Below are 18,982 nucleotides of genomic sequence, written 5' to 3'. Positions count from 1 at the left end.
CTACGCTACTAGCGCCAGTTTTGTGTAGTGCTAATTTGTGTAGCACCACATTCTGCAATCGTGCGTGAGCATGAGCATGAGTGTTAAGTCGCTTATTTGGAAAAATGTCTCGATCCTGCCCTGTGTACACTTCCCATGCTAGCCTCAAGAAAGAGGACACTCCTGCAGTGTAAGGCGCCGACAGTTATTTGGCAGCGGGTGCTCTGTTCGGGCACTGTAGGCGTTTGCACAGCTACGAGAATGATGAAGCCGTTTTAAACCTGTAAGGCCAAGGCGGAAGGCGCCTGCTCAGCTGGCAGGGCGTTTCCAGCGCACAGACGCAGTGTTTCTGGGAAGAGGAGGAGGAAAATCCCACTGAGGCTGCACGCAGCGGCGGGCGCCGCCAGCGCCGACGTAACGACCTCTTCTCCCAACGGTGCACGCGAGTCGCCTCACATGAATTATTTACCTTTTTATTTAATTTACCCTGATAATATTAGGACCTCTGTAACACCTAACAAGGTGTCATTACGATACACGTATCATATGGAATAGCAATATGTAGACTACTGTAGCTGTTGTCAGTCTCTTAATATCCTTGTGGGTATTACATGATATATTTCTACACGATATAAGTGCCACGCTCGGTCACAACTCGAGCTGCTAGAGCAGTTTACGTCATAGGCCGAGAAATCTCGGGTTCTGCTCTAACTTTCGACCAGCCCACGACTTAATGGCTTTTGTTGGTACTATCTCCACGACCTGTCCTAGCATTTTAATGCCCTACGGATTTCACTAGTGAAAACAACTGTGATATCCTCTAGGGTAGAGCTTTCAAAACTTTTCCTAATGGCGACACCCTTCTAATGCACACAGTTTCATGAGGCATATTTTCACTAATGTTAACAAAAGAGCTCCCATTCCAACAAACGTTATTTTGAAAAATGGCTCTGAGCACTATGGGACTTAACATCTATGGTCATCAGTCCCCTAGAACTTAGAACTACTTAAACCTAACTAAGCTAAGGACAGCACACAACACCCAGTCACCACGAGGCAGAGAAAATCCCTGACCCCGCCGGGAAAATGTTATTTTGAAGAAGAATTAAGTTATACAGGGTGATTCACGAATATATGCAAATATTTTAATATGTTATTCTGCAAGTAAAACTAAAGAAAAAAGTTCATATATACACAGGTCCGCAAATGTTTAGTTATGGAGGTACGGCCACCAAAGATTTTGCCTGAAATTTAGCAACTTTAATAACATGTAGCCATCGCAAAACTATGCGAGGTTAAAGTAAAGCACGATTTCCATTTCTTTTGTTGTTATTGATATTCGTTAACTGTATCCGTAGCACTACCATCACATTTGGCATAAATAAACACTATATCGGCGTACTCCTCTGTCTTAAATTTGAAAGGTATCCATATTTCATAGAGAATCTACAAACTACAACAGTTACTATGTGGTTTCACTTAAGTATTGTTGTTATTATGTTCTTTCTCTGAACAATACAGAAAACTAAATCGTTTCAAGGTTAGGAAACGATTGCCGGCCGGTGTGGCCGTGCGCTTAAAGGCGCTTCAGTCTGGAACCGCGTGACCGCTACGGTCGCAGGTTCGAATCCTGCCTCGGGCATGGATGTGTGTGGTGTCCTTAGGTTAGTTAAGTTTAATTAGTTCTAAGTTCTAGGCGACTGATGACCTCAGAAGTTAAGTCGCATAGTGCTCACAGCCATTAGGAAACGATTGAAACAACTCACTAACGGTTACCAACAATAACATAATCGTTTCTACATTCTTAATGGAAAGTAAACAAATTTACTTGTATAATAACCTTTGCTTCTCTGGACGTTCTGGAAAACCACTGCAGATACACGTCTGGGCCATGTTTTATTATACCAGACCAATAACAACAAAAGAAATGGAAATGGTGCTTTGCTTTAACCTCGCACAGTTTTGCGATGGCTTCGTATTAGAGAAGTTGCTAAATTTCAGGCAAAATCATTTAGTAGCCGTAACTAAGTAACTAAACATTTGCAGACCTATGTTTATATGAACTTTTTTCTTTAATTTTACTTGTAGAATAAAATATTAAAATATTTGCGTATCTTCGTCAATCACCCTGTATATTCCATTTTTAAGCAATTTTTAAGCACAATATAATAATACATTAAATATCTTTTCATAGATACAAGCCTTTTCAATAGCATTATAAATTCATTGACTTCGTCGACTTCACAACCATTACAAATCTCTCTAGGCGCAGAAGTAGGACAAATTCACACTCAGTTCCTCGTCTGTCTCCAACTCATAAGTGCTTCTATACACTGAGGTGACAAAATACATGGGGTATCTGCTAATATTCTGTCTGACGTCCTTTTATCCGATGTAATTCATCATTTCGATGTGGCATGGACTCAGTAAGTCGTTGCGATTCCCCTGTAGAAATATTGAACCATACTGTCTCTATAGCCGTTCATAATTGCGAGAGAGTTGCTGGTGCAAGATTTTGTGCACAAACTGACTTCTCGATTATGACCCTAAATGTTCGATGCGCTTCATTTCGAGGGCAGCGATGTTTGCGTAGAGCTGTCAGTACTAACAGACAAGCAATACTGCGTGAAATAACCGCCGAAATCAACGTGACACGAACGATGCAGTTTGAAAAGGACCACATTGTACGTCCCCCTTTGGCTGGCTGGTCAAATCGTGCAGTAAGCAGATTTGTGAGACATTCATGTATCAGATTGGCCCGATGTTGGACTGCATGGGAAAATCGTCGTCGAGGTTCCAGTCTGTCAAGTCAGATGACTACAAAGGACAATCTCCATGCTGTGCATCAAGCACATCGTAATAGTATACAAAGCCAATGCGAGGTCAGTATGGCTTGTTCAAGACGGCGGACCCTCTATCCACCCCACTCCCTACCCCTGGTGTGAAGTCACACTTTCGATATCAGATTAATTAATTAATTAAATTGATCAGTTAATTACCGCATCCTCACCCCTCCCCTCCTCCCCGTGTCTTCCCCCCCCCCCCTTCCCCCTGGAAACACTGGCGAGAAAAATCGCTCACTCTCTGGTGAGCTGTTGATCGGAAGGATCTCACGACATGAAATTGAAATCAATGTCAATTATACTGTAGAGAATATATCATATATTAATAGAATTCAATTTGCATATTCCTTATTTAACCAGTGTGTGGGAGACAAAGCTGTGAATCTCTTAATTTGGCGGGAGAAGCTCATCATTCTCTGCCGTTTATTTAATTTTGGAAGGTGGAAGTGCTGTAAAATACTTCAAAAAATTATCAATCTGTTAAAAGTAATGCTGGCCGATGTATCCGAGTCGTTCTAGGCGCTTCAGTCTGGAACCGCGCGACCGCTACGATCGCAGGTTCGAATCCTGCCTCGGGCATGGATGTGTGTGATGTCCTCAGGTTAGTTAGGTTTAAGTAGTTCTAAGTTCTATGGGACTGATGACCTCAGCTGTCAAGTCCCATAGTGCTCAGAAGCATTTGAACCATTTTTTGAAAAGTAATTCAGTACGTAAATAGATCGACTTTTTCTGATGCGCATGCCATGCCACCACGAAATCGGCGTCATATCATCATAAAGACAAACCGCTCATAATTACACTGCCACAGATCACAATTGTACCACGAACCACACCCCGTGATGCGCATACCACGTGTATGCTCGTGTCTTTCAGTGTGAGTGGAGCAGTGCGTAGGAGACGATGGTATTCATAGTGGAGAAAGTGGGTGTATTTTGTGGAAAGTTACATGACAATAAAGTGGTGGAAACGGTGTAATCAGTTGTTTGCTGAGAAGTTTAATGGTGTCAAAGTGCCAAAAAAAAGTCATGCTACGCTTAGTCCGAAAATGGCGTCAGAGAGGATCTGTTTTGAACAAGTCAAAAAACATTCCGAAACGTGCCCGCACACCAGAAAACATAGCTGAAATTTTGCCAGAAAATGCTTCAGAATCTTACAAATTTACCCGACGCCTGTCGCAAAGAGACCGGCATATCACATCGGTCATGCGGACATATACTCCACTTGGATATGCATCCGTCCGAGTGTCTGTTATTCAAACATTACAACCTGCGAGATGCTCCTCTGTGCCTCCAATTTTGTGAGTGGCTGTTCACTAACAATGAATGGGTTGGACATGGATCTGCTCTTCATGTCCGATGGAGACTGATTTCACCTGAGTGGATATGTTAATTCACAGAATCACAGGTTTTGGGCACCGGAGAATCTGCATGACTTCCACGAAACACCACTGCATGATCAGAAGGTTGGGATTTGGTGTTCAAGTGTCAGCGTGCCACTTTATTGCTCCCATCTTCTTTCTTCAGGCGCTGACATCGGCGCATTAGATTTCCAATATTCTGAAACCATTTCTGGCAGCATTAACGGAGGAGGAAAAAACCTACAGGGTGGAATAACTGCCCATACAGACGGACGAATCTTGGAACACATTTACGCAATCTTCACGCCTGACGGAGTTGTTAGCGGAGGTCAGCCTTGTTGGAGCCCTAGCTGGCGACTCACATCACCTGAACTATCAGGGTGCGATTAGTATGTGTGGAGAGCCCTCAAAGCTAAGGTGTTTCGCAACATCCCTCATAATCTTCAAGAACTGCAGCAGAACATTTCAGATGAGACTGCAGCAGTTCCAGCAGTCCGGCTTCTACCCGCCCTCAGCAACCTGTTGACCAGGACCCAAAATTTCCAGTGCACCGAAATCGTCATGGATTCTAAACTTAGAGGGTTATTACCTGTATGGTGACGTCATGGAGAATTCTGGTCTTCCTCCTCAGTGGTTTACTATGTTGGAATCTCAGATGCGAATAATATGTTAGAAATTCATAGCACTGGCATCCTTCTTGATGGTTCGTAAGACTGGTCGCTGCAGGATAGTAGCGGATAGAAATCTGCTGTTTATCTTGTATGTGCTATGTACGACGCAGAATACGTATGATTTACGAGAGGAATCACTTAAAAATGCAGTGCCAGGCCACATATTAGATCACATTCTCTTTATAGACAGGATGGATGGAGTTTAACATTCCGTCTGCATCAGTATGAAATTCCCATCACACAAAGATATGGATACAGCGAAAATCAGTGTTAGTTAAAAAAGCTATACTGCCATCCATCAAAAGAGTGTGTGGGTCGCTATGGTACAGCTGGCTGAGAATCCTACAGTGAGTTGGGGTCCTATTGCAATCTGAATTCGTCATGGGGCCTACTGTTTGAATCTACTACTACAAATCCTAGTATTGTACTATACGAACTGAACCAAAGAAACCAGCATGTCCAAATAAATTATTACAGCACATTTTCCTGTACAAACATCAGTACAATTCACAGAAATGAGACCTGTGATGTGCGGTTTCTGGTGTGTGTTTGTCATGTTAAGGACTTTGATGCTATTTTGCTCCAACATATTCTCGGTGGGTAGTAAGCCTGCATACAACACATTGCGGAGAACATCTTATATTACTGCTAGTCGGTTCCATTTTCTATTACACTTGCATGGGAGAAGGAATATGTGACTGTGACTCATAACTTTAAGCGTTAAATTATGGTGAATCTGTTGGACTTGTACTCTGCAATAAGGATCACTATGAAGAGACTATCTGTAGTCGATATATCTTAACTCCTTTTCTATTATGTTGTCATATAAACTATTAAAGCACATTTTCCTATAGAGCGCCACTATTCCAGAATCAGGATTCTGACACCGTACAATACATCTAGTATCACAAACGTGGACGAGTGTGCCATAATTCTACACTGTTAAACACCAGCTTAAACTGCACTCCTTTCTATTGCTCTCTTGCTATTCACTCAAGCTCGATACTTTTGTCACACACACACACACACACACACACACACACTCACACACACACAAACACACATACACACAGAATGCTACGAGGATAGGTCTTTTATAATCAACAACAACAAATATCTATGGTAACGAATTCATTTATTCAATTCTCTTAGACACAGATATATGCAAACGATGGATACATTTGAGTTCTTTACGATACAGTTTGCTTATTTAAAAAATTTCACATTAACATCCACTGATTCATTCTTCACACCAGTACAGTATTTCCTGAATAACTGTTTCTTGTATGCACTAAATTCTGCTCATATTTCCCTCAAACGTATAGGAGCATCACAATACTCAGGTATTCCATCCATAAATTTAACATCGGTGGAATCCATACCTCTTGAAGCAATAGCAGCTGACTTTTGCACTGCATCGTTATATGAACCGAAGCACTGTTCTAAATCATTCATTCACATGTCTACTATATATACGAAAAAAGTCCACAGCATCATTGTGTACAGCTTGATTACATGGTAGCCAGCGGCTCAGTCTCTCTGACGCAACTGGCATCAACAGCCCAAGTCCAAATAAGCTCATAACAGTAGAGTGCCATAAATAAATGAATAGTTCTCCAAGTTTCACACTGAGGGCTGCTTCATCATACATTGATGTAATAGGTAGCGTTAGACCAGCACAATCAATGTCTTGGGGCGGAAGAGATGGTTGTGCTCTGTAGTCATCTGAGCTTTGATGGACAGCATTGCATGATGCATGACATACTCAACCCTCCCTGTCCCCCCCCCCCCCCCCCCCCAAAATTCCGATTGTGTAACCACACTTTAACACCCTTCATCACATTCTCAAATTCCATCACCATACACCATTCACTGTCTGCTTCTGTGCCTGTATCCATATGGTTTGCACACTGGGAGCGATCGGTATCTTACCATCCACTACATCCACACTCTGTCCTTGTAGCATCAGTGGAATGTCACACTCTTCAGTGGATGGTGTATATGCTGAAGTCCAGTACTGGCCAATGGCATGCTGTTTCAGACTGCCAATGCATTGCTGATGCAGCTCAGCAGGTTGTGGTTGTGGAAAATGAAAGCCTCAAGTGCACTTCTGCGACTTGTGAACAGGTATACCCATGCCCCTGTTGTTGGGTGGCAATCACATCTCGTGCAGTGGAACAGGTAGTCTAACCAGTCATTTCAAACAAGGTCAGCAATTTCAGCAGCGGCAACTAGATGTATCAGTTGCGAAATGCATCTTCAAGCCATCCTGCTGCATCTCAGTTACTTGCTGAAAAATATTCTTCTTACATTCCTCCATTATCATTCCTTTCCAGTCCTTATGCAGGAAGCTATGGACATAGTTCTCAGTTGCATTCTTATAGGTAATACAATTATTTATGACCTCTCAGTCTAACACCAACACCTCATCAATTGAAAACTTTGCACATAAACATACAGCTGCTTCTGCACCAATAGCTCAGCACAGCCTGAGCTTTTCCCGTCAGTTTCGAGGTGATGGAATCGAGAGAGGAGGGATGAAGGAGGGGTGGGGAGGGGTAGGGATTGGGGAGGCTGGGAACTTACTAGTTCTGGAGGTCAATGACAGTTTTGGAGGTAACCAGGAGGAACCCTTACAAAAAAAAAAAAAAAAAAAAAATAAAAAAAAAAAAAAAAAAACTGTTCAGCAGGTTCAGATATGTTAGATGTCGTTTTCCAACAGCACGCAGGTGAAACAGCAACCATTTCTTCTTCTTCCTGGAATGTCTTTGTCAGCATTTTCCAATCCTCCCTAGCGTGTGTCAAATCCTGTGGGATGGGTATTGCTTACAGGGTCTACGTTCCAGGAATGTCTTTCTCAGCATTCACCAGTCCTAACCTAAAACCCTCTTGTCAGCTATATGAAAGCTGGCGCAAAATTTTTAAGGACTGGTACTGTTCACAAAGTCAGGTATGTTTCTTTCGGCATTCACTGGTCCATCCCGGAAAACCGATTGTTGGGAACATCAAAGCCCAGGTCAGAATCCTGTTGTTTACCACCCAAGTTTTCTGAAATCCTTGGAAGGAAGAGCCTACATGTGTGTGTGTGTGTGTTTGTGTATGTGTGAGTATGGGGACAAGTAATGCACTGTCCTTCCAGGAAGCACTTTGCGCTTTTGTTAGAATTTCTCAAGTGTGCAGGTCACCATCCTTTGGAGAACAACATGTCAAGCTGAGGAATGCCTCAAAACACCTGCTTGTGTGTGACAACAGGAAAGACACCGTTCTTTGGCGGTCTTCCTAGGTAGGCATTTGAAGCTGTTGCCACAAGCCAGAACGCTTAACGCTTTGCGAGTTCCCACAAATGCCTTTGATGCAACCACTACAAGCCAACAGCCTGCATCAGAGTGAGACGGATACAACAAGAAGAAGCAAAAGAATGGGTGAGCCTGTAACACTTATATCGATTGGGAGTAGGTTTATTTTAAGTAATTGTGTATCTGCAATTTATTAAATGTGCATTCCGTGTTGTTTGAACTGGTTGATGCATGGCAAGAAAAGTAGAGTTTTGTAATGTATATATGGAAAAATCAAAAGAATATGTTGACATTTTAAATTAATACAATATGAATATGTCTATGAAAGAAGTATGTTTGTTAAAAGCTTGTTCGTGCTTAGAGCAATTGTATTTGTAACATGTAAAAGCTGTAGAGAAGTCCCTCCGCATCGAAAGTGGCATGGCGAGATGTAAAAAGTGAGTTTGGCGGTCGAACTGAGCGGCTCATTTGTGTGAACGGCACGCAGTGTGTGGCTAGCCTTAGCATGGTACACCTCGACGGTGCTAAGAGAGGCAGTTGGAAGCTGCGTTGGAAGGGATTTGCCTCGGATGTGGATATGATTGGTATTTGGTATTCACAGAGTAATGGAACGGCTCTAATATATTAAAAATCCGTCGCCAAGAGAAGCATTCGCACATGAAGAGCCGTGAGTACAGTTAGCCGCCATTTCGCCTGCCACTAATCTTCGTCACTGCTTCACAGACTTCATACATCCAGTTACGTAATGTATATTGGCATGGAGCAATTAATTTTTGTATTGTTTCAATAATAATCACATAAAACGTCAATTCATGTTCGAAATCATAACTTCAATCCTGATCACGAACCTAGACAGTGTCCTCACCTAAGTGATACTCAAACTGAGTATGCTGATTTAAATGAACAATTCTGGCATTCATGTGTTTAAAAGTGTTTTTGGTCTAAAGTAAAAGGAGTAGCAAAAGTTAAAGTAAGAGTAAAATTTGGATGTTTTGTTTATGTAGTGCTTCAAGTGAAATTGTTAAGACAGGAAGTTTAAGCACAAAAATTTGAAGATCAATCAATATGAACGTGGAAACCTTAAATATTTTAAAGCTAAAACCATAAAAGTGAAGTTGGATAGGTTTTTGCTAAAGTCTCCCTAATTTATTATATAATATAGTGTTGTAGGGTTACAGTGCAAGATTCTTAAGGACTGGGGCTGTTCACAAAGTCACATTTCAGGTATGTTTCTTTCAGCATTCACTAGTGCATTCTGGAAAATCTGCTTCACAGGTGATTAAAGTACAAGTACACACAAATCTTTAATGAACCGATTTGCGGTAGTACTGTTAGAAGTGAAACTATGCATATTTTCAAAGATAGTGTGGTTTTGGTACTCATTATGACTGGTTCCTTTTGAAGTTAATTAAGCCCAATGTTGCATTTTATTACCTTGCAAAGTAATTGATGTGAATTATTAGCTTTTAGAGATGGTTTTTACTTTTGCAGTAATCAAAGAACATTGGACAGTGAAACTGTGCCAGTTTATGGGTCCCCATCATATTGTCCTCCTATTAAGTAAAAATTAACTATTATGTTACTAAGGAAAACTGCTTTATGCAGAGGAGCTTAAACAGTGTATTTATCATTATTTGTACACTCATGTCAGTCAAGATAGAAGCCCCACATGTTCAAAATTAATTCTGCGCTTCATGCAGTGATGTTTCAGTATTTTGCTTAAGTAATATTATTGATTCTGGCCGTCATTAGTATGAGCTTGGTGCAATTTTGCTCCCCGTAATTTATTGGTGTGTGTGTGTTTGTTATTGGTAACTGCTCCTACATACAGTACAGAGTGCACTGTGTCAGTTTCTATCCTGTTTGCTAATCAAAGGGAAATCTCAACAAAAGTAACTTCACTAACTAATATCCAGTTTTCTCAAATATAGATTTCCAGATTGATGGCTGACACATGCGACTACAAGACGCCGACAACGGCGCCGCTTACGGGAGAGGAAACAAAGGTTTGCGTGATCTGATAGCATGGCGCAGCAGACAGCTGACTGCTGCAGCGAGTTAATATGCTCCCACCGCTGAGTGCCGTATTTTTTTTTTCTGAGATGTCTGATTTCCCATCAATATCTATGCACATTATGGGTGCGAAGTTGTGTCAGTTCAGTTCCCCATAGTTTTTCGTGATTGTTTTTACCTGTGACGATGGTTTTAACCACCATTTTTTTCGGTATGTATAGTTTACGCCAAAAAGACCTCTGTTTTGCCAGATATGCTTGGAGTGACTGTATTTAGTGCTACAGTTGCAACCTGTAGCAGTGTAATTATGTGTTTTGCCAGATAAGCCTGGACGACTTCCAAAATGAAATAAACAGCAGAGAACGATGAGTATTTCCCACCAAGGAAAGAGAACCACAACCATGCCTCCCACAAACTGACTAAATAAGGAGTACGCAAATTGAATTTTATAAGTAAACAATATATCCCTTGCACTATAATTGATATTGATTTCAATTTCATGACATGGGACCCTTCCACTCCAACAGCTCAGTCAAGACTGGGCGAGCTTTCCCATCAATGTTTCCAAGTGTGGGAGGGAAAGGAGAGCAGGGGTGAAGTGGGGGACAGTGTTGAATAAATTAAAACTGTCCTCGTATCGGCATTGCTATACTACTATCATAATCTCTTCACATCTACACCTGCCATTCGAGAATAGATAATGGACTCCCTGGCAGTGTTCTGTCGTACTACACCATTGCTCAGAGGCTAGCAGAGCTGCACTAGGGAATTACCAGTCCGTGCATTGGGTGGCCTTAACATCACAACACAAATGGCTGTTTTGGGGTGTTGGCTTGACTGGGAAGTATGACTGCTAAATGAATGGCACCAATTATGTCCAGCGAAGAATTGTGGTTGCGCACTACCCCTGATGTCGATTGTCAGCGACTGTGGAGACGATCTGAGGATACATCCCACTCTTCCAGTGTTTTAGAGTGCACAGCACTGTTTGTAGTGGTGTGTGCAGGCATTGGGTGTGACTTCAGGTCACTGCTGGATTGACTGAGGAAACTCTGAGAGCACATCTGTAGGTCCTCATGTGTTACTTCTGATGAGACAATATTATGGTACAATTTTTCAACAGTACAAGACTTCTCCACACGTGGTAAGTGTCTCTATGAATTGTCTGTGTGATGTTGAGCTGCTCCAATGACCTGCAAAATTCCCACATGTCCCAAAAGAACATTTGTGAGACTAGCTCGGACGTCAACTCCGTCACACTGCCAGTATCCAGACTATCAAGGACCAGATCCAGCAGTTGTGGTCCAGCTTGTCTCAGGAAAGAATATAACGGCTTCATGACACCCTTCCCAACCTTATCAGTGTATGTATCCTGGCCAGAAGAGATGCAATGTCATATTAATCTGTGTAAATTTAACTCGATTTTGTAACATGATATAACCTTGAAAGATGTCTACTGGGGCACAACTGTATGTGGCACCAGAATAAGATAAGAATATTAATAAAGCAAAATGAAACTAGTGTACTATAAACGATGAATGCCTATGATAGGCTCGATAATGCGGATGGCTGACTGTGCGTGACAGCAGAACCAAAGATACTGCTTTGTTGGAGAAAGAGAGTGCTGGGTGCTCAGTCGTAGGTAGCTGTCTGTGAGGGAAAGACGATGGAGTGGGCAGTTTCTGTGGTGTGCTGTGTGAAGCTACCAAGAGTTAGATTAATGTAGGTGTGTTAGTATTGTTGAACATGGAAGCAAAAGTCTTCAGGCAAATAAGGTAAGGATTTAAATAATTACGATTTTTGTTTTTGCCAGCGCATTACTGTAGATGATTTGGCTGGTAATTTGTGATTGTTGAGTAACCCCAGAATACACGGAAACTGTTTTGAGAAAATTACTAGTTAGACATTTAATTTTTGTAATGCTTTTAAGATCTGTTAACAGGGCTGTATGTAATTTGATGATTTACATTTATGTTGGATTAAAGAAGTTAGATAATACTTATTGTTCAAACCTCACTGTTTGTGAATCAATTGTGAGTAATGTAGCTTCAACTGTCAGATGTTTTTGAAAAGCCCACCTTAACTTGCAATATAATTTTGCTAAAAAACAGAGGGTTAGTAATTCATCATAATCAGTACCGCCTCCCAGTCCAGGTCATATAATTTTTAAGGAAATAGAATTTTCTTAAATGTTCTCGTTTATCAGCCAAAAGAATATCATGTGCATATCACTTATTGTGGCCAGCCTGGCACACTACTGAGCCTGTATCTAGCATTTACAATTTTCTGTATGAGAGTCCAGGATGTATCGCATTACTCCGTTGCTGCTTTAGAGGTAAGACAATTTAATTTATTTTTTATGTGAACAGGGCCTTAGGATTCAGTGCTTAAGAGGCTGATATATTTTGCAGTGACTGTATTTTTTTTATTGGTATTGGGAGTTGCATTGCCCAATCGATTCGTAAAGTTTTGCTAACAATAAGACAGAGTAAGCACACCACTTGCAGTTACAACACGCCACACGACAGTACGGGTTCAGCATCCATTCCACAGTTCAGACTTCATTTAACGTAATCGTAAAGTTTCTTATTATTACACATTCATTTTTGAAAAACGTTACAACCTCAACCCGTGCACATTGATTCCTGTTCCTCAAGACAGTGTAATTATGAAATGAACAGCGTTAACAACAGCAGAACAAACAGTGCAGTTTATATTCGTCCATGGAAAGAACATTGAAGACAGGTAGACTTAAACTGGAACGACCTGGCAGCAATGGACGTGTGGGGAGGGGCTGGGGAAGGGAGAAAGGGTGGAACGTGATAGAGCTTGAAGCTATGAATGGGACAGAGTGGCGTGACTTCCTGAGAAAGAGAAAGAAGCGTAACTGAAGGCAGGAGGAATCATTTCCTCTATAACTTGACAGAGAAAAACTGGCCACACATGATAATTTTTAAGGAAATGTAATGAGTGAATGCCTGAACTTTTTGTTGAATGGATCAGTGCGATGAATTGTGCGTAGTGCGGAATGTAGCTTGTTACAGAGGCGGACAACAGCAACAGAGGACAAGTTTGCTGATGTTTTTGTTTCATGGGTCAACACGGCTATGCTACTAGAAAAGTGAAACCGTGTGCTACGATTACGGTCAAACGATAGGTACTTGATTTCTGATGCTAGGTATTGACGTGCAAGCACTCTATTTTGTTGAGCACGAAATAAAAACTAATGAGACGTTGTTACAGGCTCTTTTGTAGAGAGCGGATCGGTTTGTAATTGTCTTACATAAAACTGAACGATGCTAGAGTAATTATGTTTTGCAACGGCATTCCTACCTCGCGCTATGCTATACACTGTACGCAAAAATAAAAGAACGACGCATTGCGACGGAATTCTCCCAACGGAACATGAATCTGTAGATGTGTTGTACGTGTACAGGCAAACAAATGAGGACGATTTCATAAAAAAATTGATGACTTATTCAAGAGAACAAGCTTCACAATTTCAGTAGGTCAATGTCGCGTTAGTCCACCTTGGCCATTACGCGAGCAGTTATTCTGCTTGGCATTTGTTAATGGAGTTGGCGGATGGCCTCCTGAGGGATATTGTGCCAAATTCTGTCCAACTGGCGATTTAGATCGTCAAAATCTCGAGCTGGTTGTAGGGCTCTGCCCATAATTCTCGAAAGTAGCACAGGTCACACCAATATTCAAGAAAGGAAATAGGAGTAACCCAATGAATTACAGACCCATATCGCTGACCCCAATATGCAGTAGGAATTTGATGCATATACCGTACTCGAACATTATGAATCACTTTGAAGAAAATGACTTATTGATACATAACCAACACGGATTCAGAAAATATCGTTCTTTATTCCTATGAAGTAATGCGTGTTGTCGACAAGGGATCTCAGATCGATTCCATGTTCCTAGATTTCCAGAAGGCTTTTGATACTGTTCCTCACAAGCGACTGTTAATCACATTGCGTGCATATGGAATATCGTCTCAGTTGTGTGATTGGACTTGTTATTTCAGATGGTTCAAATGGCTCTGAGCACTATGGGACTTAACATCTTAGGTCATCAGTCCCCTAGAACTTGGAACTACTTAAACCTAACTAAGATAAGGACATCACACACATCCATGCCCGAGGCAGGATTCGAACCAGTGACCGTAGCGGTCGCGCGGTTCCAAATTGAAGCGCCTAGAACCGCTCGGTCACAATGGCCGGCCGATTCGATATGTCCTCTCAGAGAGGTCACAGTTCGTAGTGATAGACGGTAAATCATCGAGCAGAACAGAAGTAATATCTGGCGTTCCACAAGGTAGTGTCATAGGCCCTGTCTTGTTCCTGATTTATATAAATGATCTAGGTGATAATCTGAACAGCTCCCTTAGATTCTTTGCACATGACGCTGTAATTTACCGCCTAGTAAAGTCATGAGACGATCAATTCCAGTTACAAAATGATCTAGAGAGAATTTCTGTATGGTGCGAAAACTGGCAATTAGCACTAAACGAAGAAAAGAGCGAGGTCATCCACATGGGTACTACAAGAAATTCGATAAATTTTGGGTATACGATAAATCGCACAAATACCTAGGAATTACAATTAAGAGCAACTTAAATTGGAAAGACCACATAGATAACATTGTGGGGAAGGCGAAACAAAGACTGCGCATTGTTGGCAGAACACTTAGAAGATGCGACAAACCCACTAAAGAGACAGCCTACATTATACTTGTCCGTTCTCTGCTGGAATATTGCTGCGCAGTATGGGAGCCTTACCAGGTAGGATTGACAGAGGACATCGAAAAAGTGCAAAGAAGGGCAGCTCGTTTCGTGTTGTCGCGGAATAGGGGTGAGAGTGTAACTGATATGATACACTAGTTGGGATAGCAGTCACTGAAACAAAGGCGGTGTTCTTTGCGGCGAGATCTATTTATGAAATTTCAATCACCAACTTTCTCTTCCTAATGCGTAAATATTTTGTTGACACCCACCTACGTAGGGAGAAATGATCATCGCAATAAAATAAGAGAAATCAGAGCTCGAACGGAAAGATTTAGGTGTTCCTTTTTCGCACGCGCCATTCCAGAGTGGAATGGTAGAGAAGTAGTAAGAAAATGGTTCGATGAACTCTCTGCTAGGCACTTAAGTGTGAATTGCAGAGTAACCATGTAGATGTAGATATAGATGTAGAAACGTTCTCAGTTGGAGAGAGATACGACGATCTTATTGGCCAAGGTAAGGTTTGGGAAGCACGAAGACAAACAGCAGGAAATCTTTCGATGTGCTGGAGTGCATTATCTTGCTAAAATGTAAGCACAGGATAACTTGCCACGAAGGGCAACAAAATCGGGTGTGGAATATCGTCGGCGTACCGCTAAGCTGTAAAGATGCCGCGAATGGCAACCAAACTGGTTCTACCATGAAGAGGGATGTCACGCTAGACCATTACTGCCGGTTGTCGGGACGTACGGCGAGCGATTGTCAGTTTGGTATCCCACCGCTGTCTGCGACGCCTCCAGACACGTCTTCGGCCTGGAATTTCATTGACCGGAGTGTAATCGTCTTCTGTGGTGAGTCTCATTAGAACTGAGCCCTGATTACCAGCGGAAACGTGTCTGGAGACTCCCCAGACAGCCACGCGCCCAGACAACAAGGGGTGATGGTTCGCGAAAACTTTGCAGCACAGCGGCACATTAACGATATCCTACATCCCGTTTTGTTGCCCTTCATGGCAAGCCATCCTGGGCTTAGGTTTCAACAAGATGATGTCCGCCTGCACACAGTGAGACTTTCCACTGCTTGCCTTCGTGCTTGCCAAACCATACCTTGGTCAGCAAAGTCGCTGGATGTCACCTTATTTCAGAATGTTGGAGCATTTTGGGCAGGGTCCTCCAACCATAAATGGATAGAATTTGGCACGAGAGTCCTCAGGAAGACATGCAAGATTCTGTCAATCAGTGCCAAGTTGAGGAACTGCTTGCATACGGGCCAAAGGTGTACCAACGAGTTATTGACTTGCTCAGTTTATAAAGCTCCTTCTCTTGAATAAATCATTCAGTTTTTCTGAAATTGTCATGATTTATTTGTCGTTATATCATCATATCATGTATCGATTCCCGTGCCATTCAGATAATTACTTCGTGGTGCGGTGGTGCGTTTCTTTTGTCTGAGAGCGCATCAGTGCACATCTTCTCCACCCACCTCTCTCTGTCCATTCAGCGGTTACCTTCTCTGTTGTTATCTTTTCGTCTCACTCTCTCAATCTCTGTTAGAGCACGCCAGTAGCGTGTATGACAGGCCATCTCGTATACACGCTGCTTACCAGCTTGATTCAATGCTCGGAAGGATTAGTTGAAAGGTGACCGGCCCAAAATTAGTATCTGATTGATTAGCTGATTATTATATTAATATTTCGCAACGGAAAACGCGGAGTAGGGTTCAGGCATCCAAGTGGGCAAGTAATTAATTTCCACGCTCTAACATGATCTATATTCTCCATTCCTGTTAATTTTCATTTCCATCAGATTACCATGACTTCAATTTAGTACCAACAATCTTCTCTATACAGGATGGGGGTGTCATGATCAGTCACTGAATCCATGAAATTAAATATATATGACATTTTTTATTATTACCCAAAAACCTTACAAATCTTTTAACCATCTCTTTTACTCGCTACTTAAGCGATCTCATAAGTGCAGTTAACAAAGCAAAGACGAATAAATTCTATCCTATTTAGCACTGAAGGTGCCCATATTATCGGAAATCTATTCAACACACTCACGCAGTGAAGGTGCTTGTATCATCAGAAATCTGGTCTTGTTTTTTTTTAATATTGTACACTGGGAAAGGGGAGGGACCTACGTTGCTGCATATGTAGTCCGTCTGCTAGCACAGCGATTGAAATTAAGGACCCCATGTTGTTACTTGGACCGAATCGTTATGAATTAATGAATCGCGCTTTGGTTCCTCAGTGGCCACTCCATTACTTCTCAGCACCGTTCCCATAGTCAAAATTATAGCAAAGATTCTTGGAGGTAAAACGGGGGGACAAAGCAGACGCAAACATCTCTCGTAAACACAAAAAACACTTTCTTAAAAACAAAACATCCTATAAAATTTGCCACGCGCAAATTAACAGTTTACAGCACACGCAAACATCCTCACCTTAACTATTTTCAAGAACGAACAGGTAGCTCGCTGCCGGCCGTTGTAGCCGAACGGTTCTAGACGCACTCCTGAAGAAGAGCACTACATACCTGAAAACGGCAAAGGAATAAAATCTATTTTGTGCAACTGGTCGCCGATTGTTTCGACAAAGCAGCCTGTATTGTTGCAGACTTGTTCTTTTACACACACAGAAAACGAATTACAATATGGTACCCCGCTCTTCCCAGTTTCGTGTGGTTGCCCTACGGTAGTACAGCGTGAGGATTTCAAAATGCACCAGGAACGCAAACCTTTGCTGCAAATAAACAAACATTAGTTGCGTTACTTTGTTTCTTTTTTTATGTGATACTTAAAACTACAATACTGTCCTTTGTATAAGCTGACACCAATCTTTCATAAACTGCGTTAAAGCTCTTTAGAAGAAGAACAAAATCGTAGAACACTAGTCAATATTTGTCGTGTTTTTCTCAAACACTTGTGGCAGCTCGGTCAAATGTGTTGAGAGAAACACTACCACATATGTGTTTATACCATGGCTGTGCCTCCATCATTTGCGAAATGAATTTAGCCTTTGCAAACTGGGGAAATGCGTGGCTAAGCATCTCTGATTTCAACAATCACGCATTTAGAAAACAACGTTCTTGTGAAACACAACTAGCTCTTTAGACACACGAAGTGTTGATTGCCATTGAAAACGGATTTGAAACTGATTCCGTACTTCCAGATTTCCAGAAAGTTTTGACATTGTACCATACAAACGGCTTGTAGTGAAATTGCGTGCTTTGGACTATCCTCACAGTTATGTGATCAGATTCGTGATTTCCTGTCAGTGATGTCACAGTTCGTAGTAACTGATGGAAAGTCATTGAGTATAACAGAAGTGATTCCGCCCACTTCCCAAGATAGTGTTATAGGCCCTTTGCTCTTTCTTATCTATATAAACGTTTAGGAACACAATCTGAGCAGCTGTCTTAGGTTTTTTGCAGGTAGTGCTGTCGTTTATCGTCTAGTAAAGTCATCAGAAGATAAAAACAAATTGGACGATGTCAAAACTGGCAACTGGCCCTAAATAATGAAAAGTGTGATGTATCACTATGAGTGCTAAAAGGAATCCGTTATACTTCGGTTACACGAAAAATCAGTCAAATCAAAAAGCCGTAAATTCAACTAAATACCTAGGAATTACAATTGCGAACAACTTAAATTGGAAAGCACACCAAGAAAATATTGTGGGGGAAGGCAGACCAAAGACTGCGTTTTATTGGCAGAACACTAGAAAATGTTAACAGATCTACTGCAGAGACTGCCTACGCTACGCTTCTAGAGAACTGCTGTGCGGTGTGCGATCCTTAACCAGTCAGGATTAATGGACTACACCGAGAAAGTTCAGAGAAGAGGAGCACGTTTTGTATTATCCCGAAATACAGTGTCACTAACATGATACAGAATTTGGGGTGGACATCAATAAGACAAAGGTGTTTTTCATTACGGCGGAATCTTTTCAAGAAATTTCAATTATCAACTTTCTCCTCCAATTGCGAAGATATTTTGCTGACACCGACCTACATAGGGAGAAACGAACATCATAATAAAATAAAGGAAATCAGAGCTTGCACAGAAAGATGTAGGTGTTCGGACAG

The sequence above is a fragment of the Schistocerca americana genome, chromosome 5, assembly GCF_021461395.2.
Source record: "Schistocerca americana isolate TAMUIC-IGC-003095 chromosome 5, iqSchAmer2.1, whole genome shotgun sequence".
Lineage (NCBI taxonomy): Eukaryota > Metazoa > Arthropoda > Insecta > Orthoptera > Acrididae > Schistocerca > Schistocerca americana.
Note: the sequence above shows the minus strand (reverse complement) of the source record.